Source organism: Orcinus orca, chromosome 20 (assembly GCF_937001465.1).
Source record: "Orcinus orca chromosome 20, mOrcOrc1.1, whole genome shotgun sequence".
Lineage (NCBI taxonomy): Eukaryota > Metazoa > Chordata > Mammalia > Artiodactyla > Delphinidae > Orcinus > Orcinus orca.
Window position 1 is genome coordinate 43,669,542 of NC_064578.1, and position 19,106 is coordinate 43,688,647.

The 19,106-nt window shown below is 44.7% G+C and overlaps 1 protein-coding gene across 2 annotated transcripts in view; it reads right to left on the minus strand.

The window, feature by feature from the left end:
- The window catches only part of TYROBP (transmembrane immune signaling adaptor TYROBP), a 26,760-nt gene extending 13,699 nt beyond the window's left edge, over nucleotides 1-13,061 (minus strand). For both annotated transcript variants that reach the window (XM_012538417.3, XM_004284202.4), the window contains exons 1-2: nucleotides 12,921-13,061; nucleotides 8,489-8,665 (exon numbers count right to left, since the gene is read on the minus strand). The gene's annotated coding sequence lies outside the window, so the exon portion shown is untranslated. The remainder of the gene's footprint in view (nucleotides 1-8,488; nucleotides 8,666-12,920) is intronic.
- Between the last annotated feature and the right edge of the window lie 6,045 nt (nucleotides 13,062-19,106).

A 19,106-nucleotide genomic window follows, 5' to 3' on the forward strand; every position in this document is an offset into this window, starting at 1 on the left:
ATCCTCACCTCTTTTAACATTCACCAATGGAGAGGACTAAGTGCAGGTGCAGGGAAGCTAAAGGAGCCCAGAGGTGCCAGGTGGGAGGAGCCTGGGTCCCTAAGTGGCTCTGAGGAGCAGAGCTACCCCACCTGCTGTATCACACAACCCTGTGAAAGAAGGTAAGTTGCATCAAGCCACTGAGATTTGGGGGTTCTTTGGTTACAATTGCTAGTAATTTACCTTGCCTTATACACATGAAGAAAGGGCTCTAGGGCTTCCCTGGTGGCGCGGTGGTTGAGAGTCTGCCTGCCAATGCAGGGGACACGGGTTCGTGCCCCGGTCCGGGAAGATCCCACATGCCGCGGAGCGGCTGGGCCTGTGAGCCATGGCCGCTGGGCCTGCGCGTCCGGAGCCTGTGCTCTGCAACGGGAGAGGCCACAACAGTGAGAGGCCCGCGTACCGCAAAAAAAAAAAAAAAGAAAAGAAAGGGCTCTGGTCAACTGCAAAAATGGCTCCAATTTTTCACCCCTCCCTGGCTCCTTATCCTTTGCCGTAGGACTTCACAGCATCTTCCATCAAAGGGTGGAGTCTATTACCCCACCCCTTGAATCTGAGCAGGTCTTGGGCCGTGAGGTGGCCAATAGAATGAGAGAGAAGAAATGGCATGATAGTTGCCAACAACTGCTAAAGAACTGAAAATGAAGTCAGAAATAAGTAAATACATTCAGGAAAAAAATGCCTAGGAGGTACCCTCATACAGTTATCATGGACGCTAGCATGTCGAGGAAAATTCCTGCAGCTCACCTAACTTCTTTCAAGCCAGCATGTCCCACATTTATTTTATCAAGGAGTCTTTATTCTCAAATACCAATTAACATCCCATGGATCTTTGTCAAATGCTAGTAGGACACAGTCAAATTATTTCCAATTAGTTTTTGTTCGTTTCGCTATTGTTTTAAAAATGGTGTTATAAAAATCCTTGTAGTGAAATCTTTTCCACTTGCCGGATTCTTTCCAGGGGCTAAATGCCTAGCAGGGTAAATGGTGAATTAACAGATATGCACATTCTCAGGTTTTGGACTCAGGCTGCCCAATCCTTCTCTGGAAGGGTCACTCCCATTCACATCCCAATCATAGTGAATGTGAACAGGGTCTTCCATTTCCCTGAACTCTCCTCACCAAAGGGAACCACATTTCAAACATCCTTGCTGATTTGACAGACAAAGGGATGCATCTCAGTATTTCAAGTGGCAAGTTATTTGAATATTACTGGGGATAAACTTGCCTTTCATCTTTTTTGGCTATTTGTATTTCTTCTTTGAATTGTCTTTTCATATTAATTACTCATCTTTCTTTTGGGTATTGGCTTTTCCTGTTAATTCCACATTAATTTATTAATATCTTTATTACATTAACCACTTTTCTATCATACCTGTTGCAAATATTTTTCTCTACTATTTATTTAACTTCAATTTTAGTCATGCCCTTTTTTTTTTTTTTTTTGCGGTATGCGGGCCTCTCACTGTTGTGGCCTCTCCCGTTGCGGAGCACAGGCTCCGGACGCGCAGGCTCAGCGGCCATGGCTCACGGGCCCAGCCGCTCCGTGGCATGTGGGATCTTGCCGGACCGGGGCACAAACCCGTGTCCCCTGCATCTGCAGGCGAACTCTCAATCACTGCGCCACCAGGGAAGCCCTGTCATGCCCTTTTTGAATATATGGGATATTTAACTTTTTATACAGTCAAACCCATCAATCCTTTCCTTTGTAATTTGTTCTTTTTTTAACAGGATTTTTAAATTTTTATTTATTTGTTTATTTTTGGCTGTGCAGCACGGCATACGGGATCTTAGCTCCCCAACCAGAGATCACCAGGGATCGAACCCATGACCGCTGCAGTGGAAACACGGAGTCTTAACCACCGGACCGCCAGGGAAGTCCCTGTGATTTATTCTCTTAAAGTTCAGAAAGTCTTTTCCAACCCAGAGGTTATTAAATATTTATTTCATCTTCAAGATTTTTTTTTCAAGATTTTTATTGTGTAATTTTCTTCCCACATTTTCCTCTAGTCCATCTGGAATTTATTTTCATTTATCATGCAAGATGAGGCTCCAAATTGATATTTTCCCCCAAATGGCTGAGACATAAACCCAGCTGGTATGACATTATGTTTCTGTTCTATAATACATTCTTGCTTTCTTTACTCTGTCTTTGGCCAATCATTCTGGTACATTACCCAGGATGATTGCTCTTACACTGAAATCACACTTTATATTATATGAATTCCATGATTTTGCCTGTCTTTTCACCAGTGTATCCACAGCACCTAGAACAGAGCTTGGCACATGGCAGGATCTCAATAAATAACTGGTGAAAGAATAAATTAGTGAATGAATCAGTGAATGAGTGAGCAAATAAATGAATGCATACAATATGCCAGCCCTGATCTGGGCAGTGAGTGTACAGAGGAATAGGAAATAGTTTACTCAGTGTGTATCAGGTAGCCATTGCTGCATAACAAAATTCCCTACAACTAATGGCTTAAAACAGCAACCATGTTATTATTTGTTCACTGTCCTGTGTTTCAAGATTTTGAATAGATGCAGAGATGGTTTGTCTCTGTTCCACATGATGTCAGCTCTGGTTAGAACATCCAAGAGAAAAAAGAACATCCAAGAGAGCTTCTTCATTTGCGTGTCTGGTGTTTTGGAAAAAGTTCGAATGGCCAAGGGATAACTAGAACAGCTGAACTGGGGTCATGTATGAGGGGCATCGATTCTCGCTGTTACCTGGCTTCCTTAGGTCTCCACATGGCCTTTCCATGTGGTCTCCCCAACAAGGAGCTCAGAGCTCCTGAGTACACAGAAGCAAAAACTGACAATCCTAAGGCTTAGCCAGGAACTGGCTGGGGGTGACTTCTGTCATATTCCATTGGTTAAAGCAAGTCACATGTCCAAGGCAGATTCAAGGGGAGAGGATTATATGAGTGTGAATAGGGAGGTATATCTCTTTGGGAATTTCAGCATAACTGACTTCCACAATCCATTAAACAGCTGCTTATTAGCCATTCACAAGGGTCAGGCAGAAAGCAGGTGCAATGGCAGGCCACACAGACACAGGCTCCTGAAATGCAGTGAGTGTAGGGGCCCAAGCCATTGCTGGGCCCTGAGGCAGGTACCTCTCCCAGTCTGAGAAAGGAAGTGGCTTCTGATGGAGGTAACTCCAGACATGTGTATTAAAAATGAGAGCACAATCAGTTAAATGGAAGAGCATGTACTAAGGTTCACAGGCGAGAAACCACTTAGAGATTGTCTTGGTGAATCCCTAAAGTCCAGAGGCAGAGAGATGAGGTTGGGGCCAAATCAGGGTCTGTATAATGTGGAAAGATGGGAGCCCTGAATGCCACTGTAAGAAAGTTAGCATTCATCTTGAAGAATAGTGATTCCCAATCAGCAACTGGGTATCAGAATTACCTGAGTTTAAGAGGGCAGACAGCAGAAGCAAGAAGAACAACAGTTCTGCAGCCTGTGGAAGGAAAACCACATTCACAGAAAGATAGACAAAATGAAAAGACAGAGGACTTTTTACCAGATGAAGGAACAAGATAAAACCCCAGAAAAACAACTAAATAAAGTGGAGATAGGCAACCTTCCAGAAAAAGAATTCAGAATAATGATAGTGAAGATGATCAAGGACCTCAGAAAAAGAATGGAGGCAAAGATCAAGAAGATGCAAGAAATGTTTAACAAAGACCTAGAAGAATTAAAGAACAAACACCTAGAAGAATTAAAGAGCAAACAAACAGAGATGAACAATACAATAACTGAAATGAAAAATACATTAGAAGGAATCAATAGCAGAATAACTGAGGCAGAAGAACAGATAAGTGACCTGGAAGACAGAATGGTGGAATTCACTGCCATGGAACAGAATTAAAAAAAAAGAATGAAAAGAAATGAAGACAGCCTAAGAGACCTCTGGGACAACATTAAATGCAACAACATTCACATTATAGGGGTCCCAGAAGGAGAAGAGAGAGAGAAAGGACCCGAGAAAATATTTGAAGAGATTATAGTTGAAAACTTCCCTAACATGGGAAAGGAAATAGCCACCCAAGTCCAGGAAGCACAGAGAGTCCCAGGCAGGAGAAACCCAAGGAGAAACACCCCGAGACACACAGTAATCAAATTGACAAAAATTAAAGACAAAGAAAAATTATTGAAAGCAACAGGGGAAAAACAACAAATAACATACAAGGGAACTCCCACAAGTTAACAGCTGATTTCTCAGCAGAAACTCTACAAGCGAGAAGGGAGTGGCACGATATATTTAAAGTGATGAAAGGGAAGAACCTACAACCAAGATTACTTTACCCGGTAAGGACCTCATTCAGATTTGATGGAGAAATCGAAAGCTTTACAGACAAGCAAAAGCTAAGAGAATTCAGCACCACCAAACCAGCTCTACAACAAATGCTAAAGGAACTTCTCTAAGTGCGAAACACAAGAGAAGAAAAGGACCTACAAAAACAAACCCATAACAATTAAAAAATTGGTAATAGGAACATATGTATTGATAATTACCTTAAACGTGAATGGATTAAATGCTCCAACCAAAAGACACAGGCTCACTGAATGGATACAAAAACAAGACCCATATATATTCTGTCTACAAGAGACCCCCTTCAGACCTAGGGACACACACAGATTGAAAGTGAGAGAATGGAAAAAGATATTCCATGCAAATGGAAATCAAAAGAAAGCTGGAGTAGCAATACTCATATCAGATAAAATAGATTTTAAAATAAAGAATGTTACAAGAGACAAGGAAGGACACTACATAATGATCAAGGTATCAATCCAAGAAGAAGATATAACAATTATAAATATATATGCACCCAACATAAGAGCACCTCAATACATAAGGCAACTGTTAACAGCTATAAAAGAGGAAATCGACAGTAGCACAATAATAGTGGAGGACTTTAACACCTCACTTACACCAATGGACAGATCATCCAGACAGAAAATGAATAAGGAAACACAAGCTTTAAATGACAAAATAAACCAGATAGATTTAATTGACATTTATAGGACATTCCATCCAAAAACAGCAGGTTACACTTTCTTCTCAAGTGCGCACGGAACATTCTCCAGGATAGATCACATCTTGTGTCACAAATCAAGCCTCGGTAAATTTAAGAAAATGGAAATCATATCAAGCATCTTTTCCAACCACAACACTATGAGATTAGAAATCAATTATAGGGGAAAAAATGTAAAAAACACAAACACATGGAGGCTAAACAATATGTTACTAAATAACCAAGAGATCACTGAAGAAATCAAAAAATACCTAGAGACAAATTACAATGAAAACACGACAATCCAAAACCTATGGGATGCAGGAAAAGCAGTTCTAAGAGGGAAGTTTATAGCAATACAAGCCTACCTCAAGAAACAAGAAAAATCTCAAATAAACAATCTAACCTTACACCTAAAGGAACTAGAGAAAGAAGAACAGACAAAACCCAAAGTTAGTTGAAGGAAAGAAATCATAAAGATCAGAGCAGAAATAAATGAAATAGAAACAAAGAAAACAATAGCAAAGATCAATAAAACTAAAACCTGGTTCTTTGAAAAGATAAACAAAATCGATAAACCATTAACCAGACTCATCAAGAAAAAGAGGGAGAGGACTCAAATTAATAAAATTAGAAATGAAAAAGGAGAAGTTACAATGACACTGCAGAAATACAAAGCATCCTAAGAGACTACTACAAGCAACTCTATGCCAATAAAATGGACAACCTGGAAGAAATGGACAAATTCTTAGAAAGGTATAACCTTCCAAGACTGAAGCAGGAAGAAATAGAAAATATGAACAGACCAATCACAAGTAATGAAATTGAAACTGTGACTAAAAATCTTCCAACAAACAAAAGTCCAGGACCAGATGGCTTCACAGATGAATTCTATCAAACATTTAGAGAAGAGCTAACACCCATCCTTCTCAAATTCTTCCCAAAAATTGCAGAGGAAGGAACACTCCCAAACTCATTCTATGAGGCCACCATCACCCTGATACCAAAACCAGACAAAGATACTACAAAAAAAGAGAAAATTACAGACCAATATCAGATGCAAAAATCCTCAACAAAAAACTAGCAAACAGAATCCAACAACACATTAAAAGTATCATACACCATGATCAAGTGGGATTTATCCCAGGGATGCAAGGATTCTTCAATATATGCAAATCAATCAATGTGATACACCATATTAACAAACTGAAAATAAAAACCATACGATCATCTCAATAGATGCAGAAAAAGCTTTTGACAAAATTCAACACGTATTTATGATAAAAACTCTCCAGAAAGTGGGCACAGAAGGAACCTACCTCAACATAATAAAGGCCATATACGACAAACCCACAGCAAACATCATTCTCAATGGTGAAAAAATGAAAGCGTTTCCTTTAAGATCAGGAACAAGACAAGGATGTCCACTCTCACCACTATTATTCAATATAGTTTTGGAAGTCCTAGCCACGGCAATCAGAGAAGAAAAAGAAATAAAAGGAATACAAATTGGAAAAGAAGAAGTAAAACTGTCACTGTTTGCAGATGACATGATACTATACATAGAGAATCCTAAAGATACCACCAGAAAACTACTAGAGCTAATCAATGAATCTGGTAAAGTTGCAGGATACAAAATTAATGCACAGAAATCTCTTACATTCCTATACACTAACAATGAAAGATCAGAAAGAGAAATTAAGCAAACAATCCCATTCACTATTGCAACAAAAAGAATAAAATACCTAGGAATAAACCTACCTAAGGAGGTAAAAGACCTGTACTCAGAAAACTATAAGACACTGATGAAAGAAATCAAAGTTGACACAAACAGGTGGAGAAATATACCATGTTCTTGGATCAGAAGAATCAATATTGTGAAAATGACTATACTACCCAAAACAATCTACAGATTCAATGCAATCCCTATCAAATTACCATTGGCATTTTTTACGGAACTAGAACAAAAAATCTTAAAATTTTTATGGAGACACAAAAGACCCCGAATAGCCAAAGCAGTCTTGAGGGAAAAAAATGGAGCTGGAGGAATCAGACCCCCTGACTTCAGACTATACTACCAGTCTACAGTAATCAAGACAATATGGTACTGGCACAAAACAGAAATATAGGTCAATGGAACAGGATAGAAAGCCCAGAGATACCATGCATAGAAACTCATGCCCCTATGGTCAACTAATCTATGACAAGGGAGGCAAGGATATACAATGGAGAAAAGACAGTCTCTTCAATAAGTGGTGCTGGGAAAACTGGACAGCTACATGTAAAAGAATGAAATTAGAACACTCCCTAACACCATACACAAAAATAAACTCAAAATGGATTATAGACCTAAATCTAAGATCAGACAGTATAAAACTCTTAGAAGAAAATATAGGAAGAACACTCTGACATAAATCACAGCAAGATTTTTTTTGATCCACCTCCTAGAGTAATGGAAATAAAAACAAAAATAAACAAATGGGACCTAATGAAACTAAAAAGCTTTTGCAAAGCAAAGGAAACTATAATCAAGACAAAAAGACAACCCTCAGAATGGGAGAAAATATTTGCAAAGAAATCAACAGACAAAGGATTAATCTCCAAAATATATAAAGAGCTCATGCAGCTCAATATTAAAAAAACAAACAACCCAATCCAAAAATGGGTAGAAGACCTAAATAGACATTTCTCCAAAGAAGACATACAGATGGCCAAGAAGCACATGAAAAGCTGCTCAACATCACTAATTATTAGAGAAATGCAAATCAAAACTACAATGAGGTACCACCTCACACCAGTTAGAATGGGCATCATCAGAAAATCTACAAACAACAAATGCTGGAGAGGGTGTGGAGAAAAGGGAGCCCTCTTGCACTGTTGGTGGGAATGTAAATTGAGACAGCCCCTATGGAGGTGTCTTAAAAAACTAAAAATAGAATTACCATATGACCCAGCAATCCCACTACTGGGCATATACCCAGAGAAAACCATAATTCAAAAGGCACATGCACCCCAATGTTCATTGCAGTAGCCAGGTCATGGAAGCAACCTAAATGTCCATCGACAGACGAATGGATAAAGATGTGGTACATATATACAATGGAATATTACTCAGACATGAAAAGGAACAAAACTGGGTCATCTGTAGAGATGTGGATGGATCTAGAGACTGTCATACAGAGTGAAGTAAGTCAGAAAGAGAAAAACAAATATCGTATATTAACGCATATATGTGGAACCTAGAAAAATGGTACAGATGAACCGGTTTTCACGGCAGAAATAGAGACATAGATGTAGAGAACAAATGTATGGACACCAAGGAAAGTGGCGGGGGGGTGGTGGTGTGATGAATTGGGAGATCGGGATTGACATATATACACTAATATGTATAAAATAGATAACTAATAAGAAAAAAAGAGAATTACCTGAGTTTAGATATTTTGAAGTGTCTACATAATATCTGGGAGGAGGGATGTCCAGTTGATAACCATTCTATACATCAAGAGAGGGTCTGGGCTGCAAATAGGGCTTGGAATCATAGCCGTGTAGTTAGTCATCAAAGCCACCAGACTATAACAGAGAAGTTCATCTCAGGAGAATGTCTAGAGTCAAGACAGAAAAGGACTCCTATCAGTGCCTCAAATAACATTCTTTGTAGCAAGTTCCTCACATCAAAAGGTGGGATCTATGTAGCTTCATCTTGAATCTGGGTGGGTTTGTGACTGCAGAAGTGATGCTGTGGGATTTTTGAGGCCAAGTCATAAAAACAAACAAACATACAGTTTCTACCTGAATCTTTTGGAACACATGCTCTGGAAGAAGCCGGCCACCATGTAAGGTCACCATGCTGGAGTAGCCACGTGTAGTTGCTCTGGTCAACAGCCCACCGAGCTCTCAACCGACAGCCAGCAACATTGCCAGCAGTGTGAGTGAGCCACCTTGGACATCAGCCCCTAGAGTTCTCAAATGACCCCACCCCAGTCAACATCGGACTCCAGCCACAGCACAAACACCACACGAGAACAGCCCCACTGAGGTCTTTGTGAATTTCTTTTTAATTTTATTTTATTTTATTGATTTTTGGCTGCATTGGGTCTTCGTTGCTGCGTGCCGGCTTTCTCTAGTTGTGGCGAGCAGGGGCTACTCTTCGTTGCAGTGCGCGGGTTTGTCATTGCAGTGACTTCTCTCGATGCGGAGCACAGGCTCTAGGCGCGTGGGCTCAGCAGTTGTGGCTCACAGGCTCTAGAGCGCAGGCTCGGTAGTTGTGGTGCATGGGCTCAGTTGCTCCGCAGCATGTAGGATCTTCCCGGACCAGGGCTCGAACCCTTGTCCCCTGCATTGGCAAGCGGATTCTTACAGCTGCACCACCAGGGAAGCCCCTTTTTGAATTTCTGATCCATGAAGTTGGAAGAAAAAGAAAATGGTTGTTTTAAGCTGCTTAATTTGGGGATAATTTGTTATGCAGCAATAGATAACTGAAACATTGGAGTTGCAAACAACCCTAACCCTAATCCTACTGCAGCCAGAAACGTAATGCAAATCAGTGAGCGAGGCCTGGCGTGGGACAACCAAGTGGGATCCCTGGTGCATGGAGGGCAACCCACGTTGTGCTGCTCTGGGCTGTATTTGCCCCGATCTCTTCCTTGTCCTCCCCTTTCTGCCTGCATCCCAGGCCACAGTTCCATCTCGCCTTCATCTGGATTCACCTGGGGTTCCGCCAGTGGAAAGCAGTGGCAGGAGCCTGGAGGGCCAGAGCAATTCTCCCTTTCCACAGTAACTCCTCCCTCTCTCCCTGTTGTTGTGCCCCCTCCACAGTCCAGCCAGCCAGACAATCCCACTGGGGTTCCAGCTTCTATCAGGTGACTTTGGGCTCTGGTGACACCACCTCCTCCCTTTGTTCTTCCAGCCTGGAGCAGCGGTGGCTTCCCACTGCTGTTAATTTCCGATGGCTTCACTGGCTCTTGTTTGGCCCCTCAGCACCTCCATCTGCTGCATAACCACCCCGATGTGTTAACGTCCCTCTGTTCTTTGTTTTCTGTATCCTCAGCAAGCTCTCACAGGTATAGCAGCTCCAGCCTACTGGTCCCAAGTTGGAAAGTGGGCTCTGTGATGTCAGATATCCCAATGTGGCAGAAGCCAGAAATCAGGTTTGTCATGGGGAACGTTTTGAGATTTCAAACACCATGGATGCCAACGGTCCTCTGATTTCAGAGTAGGTGGAGGAAGCTAGAGAGACTGAGGAGGAGCAGCTGTAGAAGTTCACATGCTGGGTCAGTGAAAAGACCTTTTTTAAGCACCTACTGTGTGCAGGCACTGTGGGAGGAGCTGAGGACAAAGTGGTGGGCTAGAGAGATGAGTTCCTGCCCCCGTGTGCATACATGATAAGACAAATGAAGAAGAACAGTGTGTGGTACGTGCCATGCTGAGAATGAAAGGTGGGTGACATTGTGTGAACATGGGTGCAGGGAGCCGGGCTTTAATGACACACGGCACCATGGAGATGAGGACATCTAAGCTGAGGCTCGAAGGAAAAGAGAGAGCCAGTCCTACAAAGAACCGTGTTCTCAGAAGAGGGAATGGCCATCACAAAGTCCCCGAGGCAAGAAAGAGCTGGGAGTGTGAGCAACAGCCAGAAAGGTGGCAAGGCTGGGGCAGAAAAAGCGAAGGGCGAGCTGGGGGATGATGTGAAGGTGGGGAGGCTGCAGGGGCCACAGGAAGGAGTTTGGATTTTATTCTAAATGCAGTAAGAAGTCACTGGAAGGTTTTAAGCAGGGAAGTAATGTGATCTGATTTATGTTTTTGGAGGAGCCCCAGAGCTGTGTGTGAGAACTACAAGTAGGGTACAAGATTAGATGCCAGGAAACCAGTTTGTAAGCAATTGCAGTGGTCCAGGTAGGACCGAATGATGCTCAGACCACGGTGCTAACAGTGAAGGGGTGAGAAGTAGGTGGGTTTGGGAGGGTACTGTGTCACAGAAACTGGGAGGGGAGTTTTCAGACAGGAATGGTCTGGAGGACTTGGTAAAATGCAGACTGCTGGGTCCCATCCCCAGAGACTCTGGTTCAGTAGGTCCAGGGCAACAGAGAATTTGCATTTCTAACAAGTTGTCATGTGATGCTGATGCTAACGCTAACGCCACTGGTCCAGAGATCACACTTGAAAACCACTGGTCTAGAACAACACTTTCTACTAGAAATGTAATGTGAATCACATAGGTGATTTTAAAATTTCTAGTAGCCACACTTAAAAAGTAAACAGGTGAAAGTACTTTTAATAAAATAGCTCTCTCATGTATTTTATTATTAATATATCCCAAAACTATCGTTTCAACATGTTATCAATATTTTTTAAATTCTTGAGATATTTTACATTCTTCTTTTTGTACTGTCTTTGAAATCGCAGTGTGTATTTTATACTTACAGCACACATCTCAATTAGAACTAGTTAACCTCTCAAAAGCCACTTGTGTGGCTAGTGGCTACCCTACTGGACAGCATAGGACAGGTCCATTATTACAGGACCAGTGAGTTGAGGATGGAGAATTGCCTCTTGAGCTTAGCAACAAGGAAGAGGTTTAGCAATAGGCGCCAACATTTGTTAAATAGAGGGAGAGAGATGGAGGGGAGATCATGGAGACACTTCCTTCCTGAGGTTTGGCTGTGGTTTCATAATGGATGGATCAGGCCGACAACACTCAAACCCAACACTGAACATTAACATCACACAAAAAAAGAAACATCCAGGCAGTATTATGTGCCTCCTGATGGAAGGACTTGTCATCACCCACGAAGCATACTTACCCCTAAATTGAATCTGAATCCGACCCAGCCTCTAGATTTACCAGTTTGCAGGGCATACAGGGGACCGAAGAACATATTAAAGGACACCAAGAAGTGCAACCAGACTGTGAGATAGATGCGAGTGAGGGGGAACTGTCATTGAATAAGACTTAAAGAGGTACCAACAAAATGCAATGCATTATCCTGTTGGGATTCTGATTTGAACAAGCTAACAGTTAGGAGACATTTATAAGATGATCAGGGAAATTTGGTGATGGGTTGGATATTGGATAATATTATGGAATTATTCGTTTTTTAGGTGATAAACGTGTTTTTTTTTTAAGAACCTTATATTTTAGAGATACATACATAAGTATTTATGGATGAAATCATATGATGTCTGGCATTTGCTTTAAACAAATTCAGCCAGGGAGGGAAGCAGAAAAAATAAAACAAGACTGGTCATATGTTGATAATTGTTGGATGGGTAGCTGGAGGATCATCGTACTATTCTATTTTTGTGCATGGTTGAACGTTACTATAGTAAGGTGGTTTTTTTTAAAAGGGGGTGTGGCTATAAAAGGAAATGAGAGAAAAGAAGGATTTTTTTTTTTTCCTCTTAAGACTGGAGCACTGGGACTTCCCTGGTGGCGCAGTGGTTAGGAATCCGCCTGCCAATGCAGGGGACACGGGTTTGAGCCCTGGTCTGGGAAGACCCCACACGTCGCGGAACAACTAAGCCCACGAGCCACAACTACTGAAGCCCGTGTGCCTAGAGCCCGTGCTCCCCAACAAGATAAGCCACTGCAATGAGAAGCCCACGCACCGCAACGAAGAGTAGCCCCCGCTCTCCACAACTAGAGAAAGCCCGCAAAGACCCAACGCAGCCAAAAATAAATAAATACATAAATTAAAAAAAAAAAAAAGACTGTAGCGCCAAGGAAATACTAGGGACAGTGGAGATGCAGGAGAGAGCCTCACGGCTGGTGAGCTGGTTCCAGGACACACACACTGTGGGGCGGGGGGGTGGAGCGGGGGGGCGGGGATCCCGCTCTTCCTCGAGTAATGGACTGCATACCCTCCACCGCTGCTTCAACTTCAGCTCCGCGTCTGTGGCTCCAGGGCCACCCACCAGCTAAGGTCCAGCGGGCGCTACCGGCTACCCACGCCTGCGCAGCAATCCCTCCTTCCCGCGCGTGCCTCAGTCCCTACACCCCATAATCCCCCGCGCCGCTCTGGAGGCGCACCCTCTGTGGGGGCGAGACCTCCGCTTCCAAGATTTGAGCAAGGTGAGGCAGAGGGTGTCGCGTGGCCTTCCGGGAAACGCAGTTCGCCTGCTGACCCAAGCCACCGCTTAACCTGCCCTCAAGCCTACGCGCCCCACAATGCGCCGCGCGCGCAGCTGCTGAACGGTGTGTTGCTGCCCCCAAGTGGCGATTGAGCGGTTACGCCCTGGCCTGGGAAGGGTGCTGAAAGGGATAGGGGCGAAGGCGGGACTGGGGACTCCCTGGTCCCTGGGAAGCTCTGGGAAACCTTTCCAGAGGATGAGTCCCTCAGACCTGGGCCAAGGAAGGTGGTGAAGAGATTGCAGGTAGGGCCCGCTATGAGAATTACATGAAATCAGAACAATAACTGTTGGCTGCATATTATCATTATTATTACAGCTAGTACTTAGAGAGTAAGCACTTAGATGCCAGGCTCTGCTCCAGCGCTTTACTTGTATTAACTCATTTAATTCTCCCAAAAGACATTTGATTTACTATCAGCCCCCTCTTTACAGGAATGGAATTTAAACCCAGGCTGTCAGACTTCAGAGTCTGAGAGTCTTCAGAGTCTTCTTCACTATGAATTTAACACCCCCTGATCATTCTATTAAATGATCCCAAGATTGTAATTAGCACAGGAATCAACTCTAGATGGCCATTGGCAACGTGGATCTCTTTGAGTTGATGGTTATCAGCATGTGTTCCTGCCCAAGTTTGTGATTTAGCCCTTCTCCAGGACAGAGTTTGCAATCAACATAGATTTATAATTAGCACATGAATCAGAACATGGGATCAGAGTTCTGATTAGGGATCAGATTTCACAGGGATCAGATTTCTGATTAGCACTTGAATCAGCAGTGGTTTGTGTTAGGAACTGGAATCATAGGTTTCTGATTAGCACATGGGTCTGCACACAGGGATTATGTTCACACCTAGAAAGCTCTATCCCCTTTTGGTCCAGGTGACCCCCTCAAATGTTGCCCCCATCCCTTCCCTGAACCCCACCCCAACCGTCACCAACAGACAGACAGACTGGGTGGTTTCCTTGCCCCTCCCCTCTCTCCCATCTTGTTCATAATGAAATATCACAGCGACAAACAGAAATCATCTGTTCTCTTTCTGCCCTGTGAGGAGACACAATTCCAAAGCCTGGACTGTGTCTCATTCATGGGCATGTTCCCAGCATCGGGCCTGACACACAGTAAGGGCTCAATAAATGCTTAGAGAAAGAGTGTCGGACTCTCACCATTATCCTTCTGAAGTGACCTAAAGGTTTATCAAATCAAGTCAGATTCTCTTTGCCCTCAAAGGAGTCAAATTTGTGGTCACCCACCCCAAAGGCAGGGAACCAGGGTAGATGGGTGGGTGGGTGGTCAGGGTGGGGCTGGGAACTTCTCCCTGGAGCAGGGAGGGAAGGAGATCCCATAGCCTCTTTCTGCTGCTTCCCCTGAGGTTGTGGATCTGGTGGTGGTTGATGTTGGCTCCATTATAATCCACACTCTCCTTGCATAATTGTGACTGAGAGGGAGCTGCCCAGCCTAGAAATATGTTCTCAGCCCCCCTTGCATCTCTCCAATAAGATATGAGCAGAAATATGTTCTCAGCCCCCCTTGCATCTCTCCAATAAGATATGAGCAGAAGGGAAATCTGTAGAATGTCACTTCTGGGCCAAGTTTTTTTAAGAAGCTGGTGAAACTTCTCCACTCTGTCTCCTCCCATTTGCCAGGTAGAAGCAGATAATTCTGAGCCCTAGGAAATAATGGAGGTGCAAGATTAACAAATCTGGCATGTGAATCGGCAGATGGAGGATAGCTGCCAACCACGCAGGACACCTGTGGCGAGAAATAAACTATTGTATTAAGTCACTGAGAATCAGGGGGTTATTTGTTACAGCAGCTGGCATTACATTCACTAACACACTGATCCTTCCTTTCTGGCCCCAGATATCAGTAAAGCTTGAGGTCTCCTTGTCATTCTGTAAAATGAGCCTCTAATCCCCAACTGTGGCATTCAGGCTTTCACAGAGCAGGTCTATACAGTGGCCCAAAGTCTCTATGTTTGCTAGTTAAAAGTTTTCGGCATATTTCCCTCCATTCTTTGCACAAATGTAAACCTTTCCCCATGTTCTTATGGAAGTGTTCTTCCATGTTGATAGCTGGAAGTCATTAAAGCAGACCTTGAAAGTTGCATTCCGTCTTCCACGTAGTTCAGCAGAACCTCATGTAGAGGGTCTCCTGGTTGCTGTGTAGAAGTCAGTGCTTGTTTGGGACCCATCAATCTGATTTAGGGTGGTTAGAATGTGTGTACGGGGTGTGGACGGAGAGGATGTACTCATCTCCTTGCCCCACTCTTTTGACCCCTTCACATGGGGGTGCACCTTCAGACATGATCTTTAAAGTGAGTCCCTAGTTCTCAGCTCTGATTCATGTGCTAATTACAAAGCCGAGCTAATTTCAATGAACCCCATTGACTGGACTTGGGTTGTACAAGGAGTTGGTAGGTACTAGCTGAGGATAAGGAGATACCACCTCCATCCCTTCTTGCGCTAACAACCCCCTGACTTGGAAGGGGCCTAAGTTTATTTATAAAGCGACCCCTTTTTGGCAGACAGACTGAATCCGTTGGTTTGAATGTGTGTGTGCACACGTGTGTATGCCCATCCCATGGAGGTGTCTGATGTGACTCTCTGAATATGTTTCTATGCATATGTGTGGGAGTGTGGCTCACGCATGTGTACAAGAGAGAATCTGTGTGCAGAGTGTGTTTCTGCACATGTGACCTCTCACATGTCTGAGTGTGAGTCTGTGTGTGTGTTTTGGAAGTGTGTCTAAGTATTCACTTTTGTATGCGCCTGTATTTGAACATGAGTCCAGGTGATATAAGGTCCATGTGCCTGCTGTGTCCATGTGTGTTCTGGTGAGCTTCTGAGTATGTGATGTGCATGTGTGAGTATGGATGTGTATTTTGGGGCAGATTCTGTGTGTGGATATGAGCAGTTCCCTTCCCCCCAAGTCTCCCTCAGCTCTCAGGCAATTTAACTTCATTCTTCCTGCTGTGGCTGTTTCCACTGCTTCTGTCCCCTTCTCCAGATGTGGCAATTATGTAAATGCAGCAATTAAGCGGAGTCCCCCAAACGAGCATCCCACCAGGATCCCCTTCCAGGAGCCAATGAGAGATGACAGCACATGCAGACACATACACGGTGCTATTCAGGCACCACAGGGACCACCCCCCAGACTGCACATGCTGTGGCATGAGGGCACACAAACGGCATAGGGGGTCCCTTTGCCCACCTGCTTCATTCGTACTTATCCTTAAGATCTCAGTATAAAGACCCCCTCCTCCGGGAAGCCCTCCTGACTCCGGGGGTGGGGAAGTTGGGGGGAGAAGGGTTGGACTCTGCCTCTGGGGCCCACACCCTCTGTTTCCCCCATGAGAGCCCTGACCACTGTGGCCTGTGCTTTGTCATCAGAGCCCTTATTATTTTGCCCTGTGCTTCCCCTAGCACACTTTGACCACTATGGCCTGGACTTCTGTCATGACAGTCCCAATCTTTCTAGCCCAAGCTTCTCCCATCCCCACGCTGACCACGCCAGGCTGTCTAGAGATGTGTCTTACTCCCTTTTAGAATGTGAGCTCAGTGAAGCAGGACCTGACGCTGTCTTGGTCACACTTTTACTGCAGTGTCATCTAGCACACAACCATGCCCAGAAATCCAAAGTAAATGTTGAACTAGCATCTTGGCCTCTGCCTTTCTTTGTTGCCAAATCTCTCTTTATGTCTCTAAACATGTTAGTTTCATTGGCACACATTTGGGGTGCTGCATGCCCTCAATTCACAAGGTTTTGGCATAGGTGTGGTGGACAGTACCACACACATTGCAGATGTTCCTGGTTTAGCCCAGTGGTTCTCAAAGTGTGGTCCCTGGACCAGCAGCATTACCATCATCTGGGAAGGTAGACATGCAAATCAGAAACTCTGGGACTGGGGTCTGGAGATCTATGGTTAACAAGTCCTCCAGGTGATCCTGATGCAGCTAAAATGTGAGGACCTTGGGTCTAGTTCATGCAAGTCATCCCCCTGCTTTTCCACCTCAGATCTCAGATGGCTCTCAGTACCACCCCCTCTCACCAAGGGAGAGTCATCACCAAAGGGGGCAAGGTTCTGTGGACAAATGCCCCAGCCTCTCTGAACTTTGCAGCAGGGAAGGAAGGGAAGGAACGACAATTCTGATGTGTTCTACAGGGTTCCTTAATGTTCCCCAGCAGAACTGAGCCCCAGTTGCCCGAAGAGGTAACCCATTCCTCGTCTGCACCTTCTATTAACTTTGTTCCTCCTCTGCCTCACTCTTCCCCCTCCCTCCCTTGCCTATTTCCTGGGGCCATACACCAAATCAGCCAGATCCTCTGAATTCTAATCCCAGTCTGTTTGGGATTGTCTCCAAGTATTTTCCTCTATCTCCCCCACCTCCACCACTTCTGCAGCATCTCTGAAATTTCTCACCATTTTTCTGAGCTTTTGAGAAACCGTATCTGCTGTGCTGGGCCAGGAGCACTGATGAACTTTGCTAATGACTGGGAAAGGTGGACCCTAGAGCTGAGTTAATTTTAGCTGCAATTTTTCAATACACACAAGTGGAAGGAGCCAAAAGTCTGTTCTGAAACCTTCAGCAGAGCTAGGGATGCCAGGGTGGATGTGCATTCATGCCCCCGCCCCCAACAAGGTTACTTTACTCCTCTGCTCAGTTGGGGGTTCCCGGGGGTGGTTTTTGATCAGGTCCCCCCAGGGTAGGGCCATGACCACAAGCCAAGGCTGTGCCCCCTTCGGACGAGGGTTTGCAAAAGATTAAGTCCCCCACGCTGCTATAACCAATAGCAACGTTCCCAGGCGAGGCTTGTAGACCACGGCCCACATTCCTCTTCCTGCAACACCATCTGCCAGGAAACATGTGGAACCCACCCCCCTATCCTCTCCTCCACTATCCTCCACAAGCATCAGCACAGGAAGACACCACTCCTGGTGAGTCATGTGTTAGTACAATTCTAGTAGGATATTCTGTGGGGCAGTGGACCTGAGTTGGGGAGAGGGGAAGGCAGTGGACATACTTTTCTGGGTCAACCCAGCCAACCACCTGCCTCTCTCCCAATTCCTAATTTCTCCTTCCTCCATGGGATATCTGGCCAGTGTATCTTGAGGTCTAGCTCTACATCCAGAAGGCACAGGGTCTTGGAGCCAAGTTTTCCCCTTGCAGCCAGGGCAAGGAGTCTTGGGAAGGAGCAGAGTCTCCCCTCTGGCCTGAAAGATCAGGCTTGTTGCTGGGCAGGGTTCAAGAAAGGAAACTCCACCTGAGGGAAGGACATCCCAGAGAGGTGGTGCTGAGGCACAGGGACAGAAGGATACAGGCTTCTGTGGGGGCCGGGGGCTCTGGGATGGAGAACCACATTCAAGGCTGTGAATGAGAACTGGACACACACATATATACACGTACCCATCCTCATAGCTGAGTTGCCCCAGGTCAGTCTGTCTCTGTCTCTGTCTCTGTCTCTCTCCCATTTCTCTGTCTCTCTGATTTATCTCGATCTCTAACTTGTGCTGTCTCTTGTCTCTCTTTTTCTTTCTGGGTCTGTCACTGTCTCTGTATTTCCATCTCTCCTTGAATATGTGTGTCTCTTCCTATCTCTCTGTCTCTCTATCTGCCTCTCTCTCATTCTACTCCTCTCTGTCCCTCAATCTAAGCCTGCCTTTTTATCTGTCTTTCTCTATCTCTGTGTGTCTCTCTGTCTCAGTCTCTGTGTCTCTCTCTATCTCTCTGACTCTCTCTTTATCCAAGGATTCTCCCTCCGAAGCAAAGCCAGAACGACTCCGTGAGAGGTGAGGCCAGGGGCGCGCCTTTGAGGAAGGGGACCTGCCTACACCTTTAAGTGCGGGCGCGCGCGGGGCCTGCGCCTTTAAGCACGGGCGCGCGCACGGCCCTGGGTTCCCGGCGAGGAGGCCGCGGG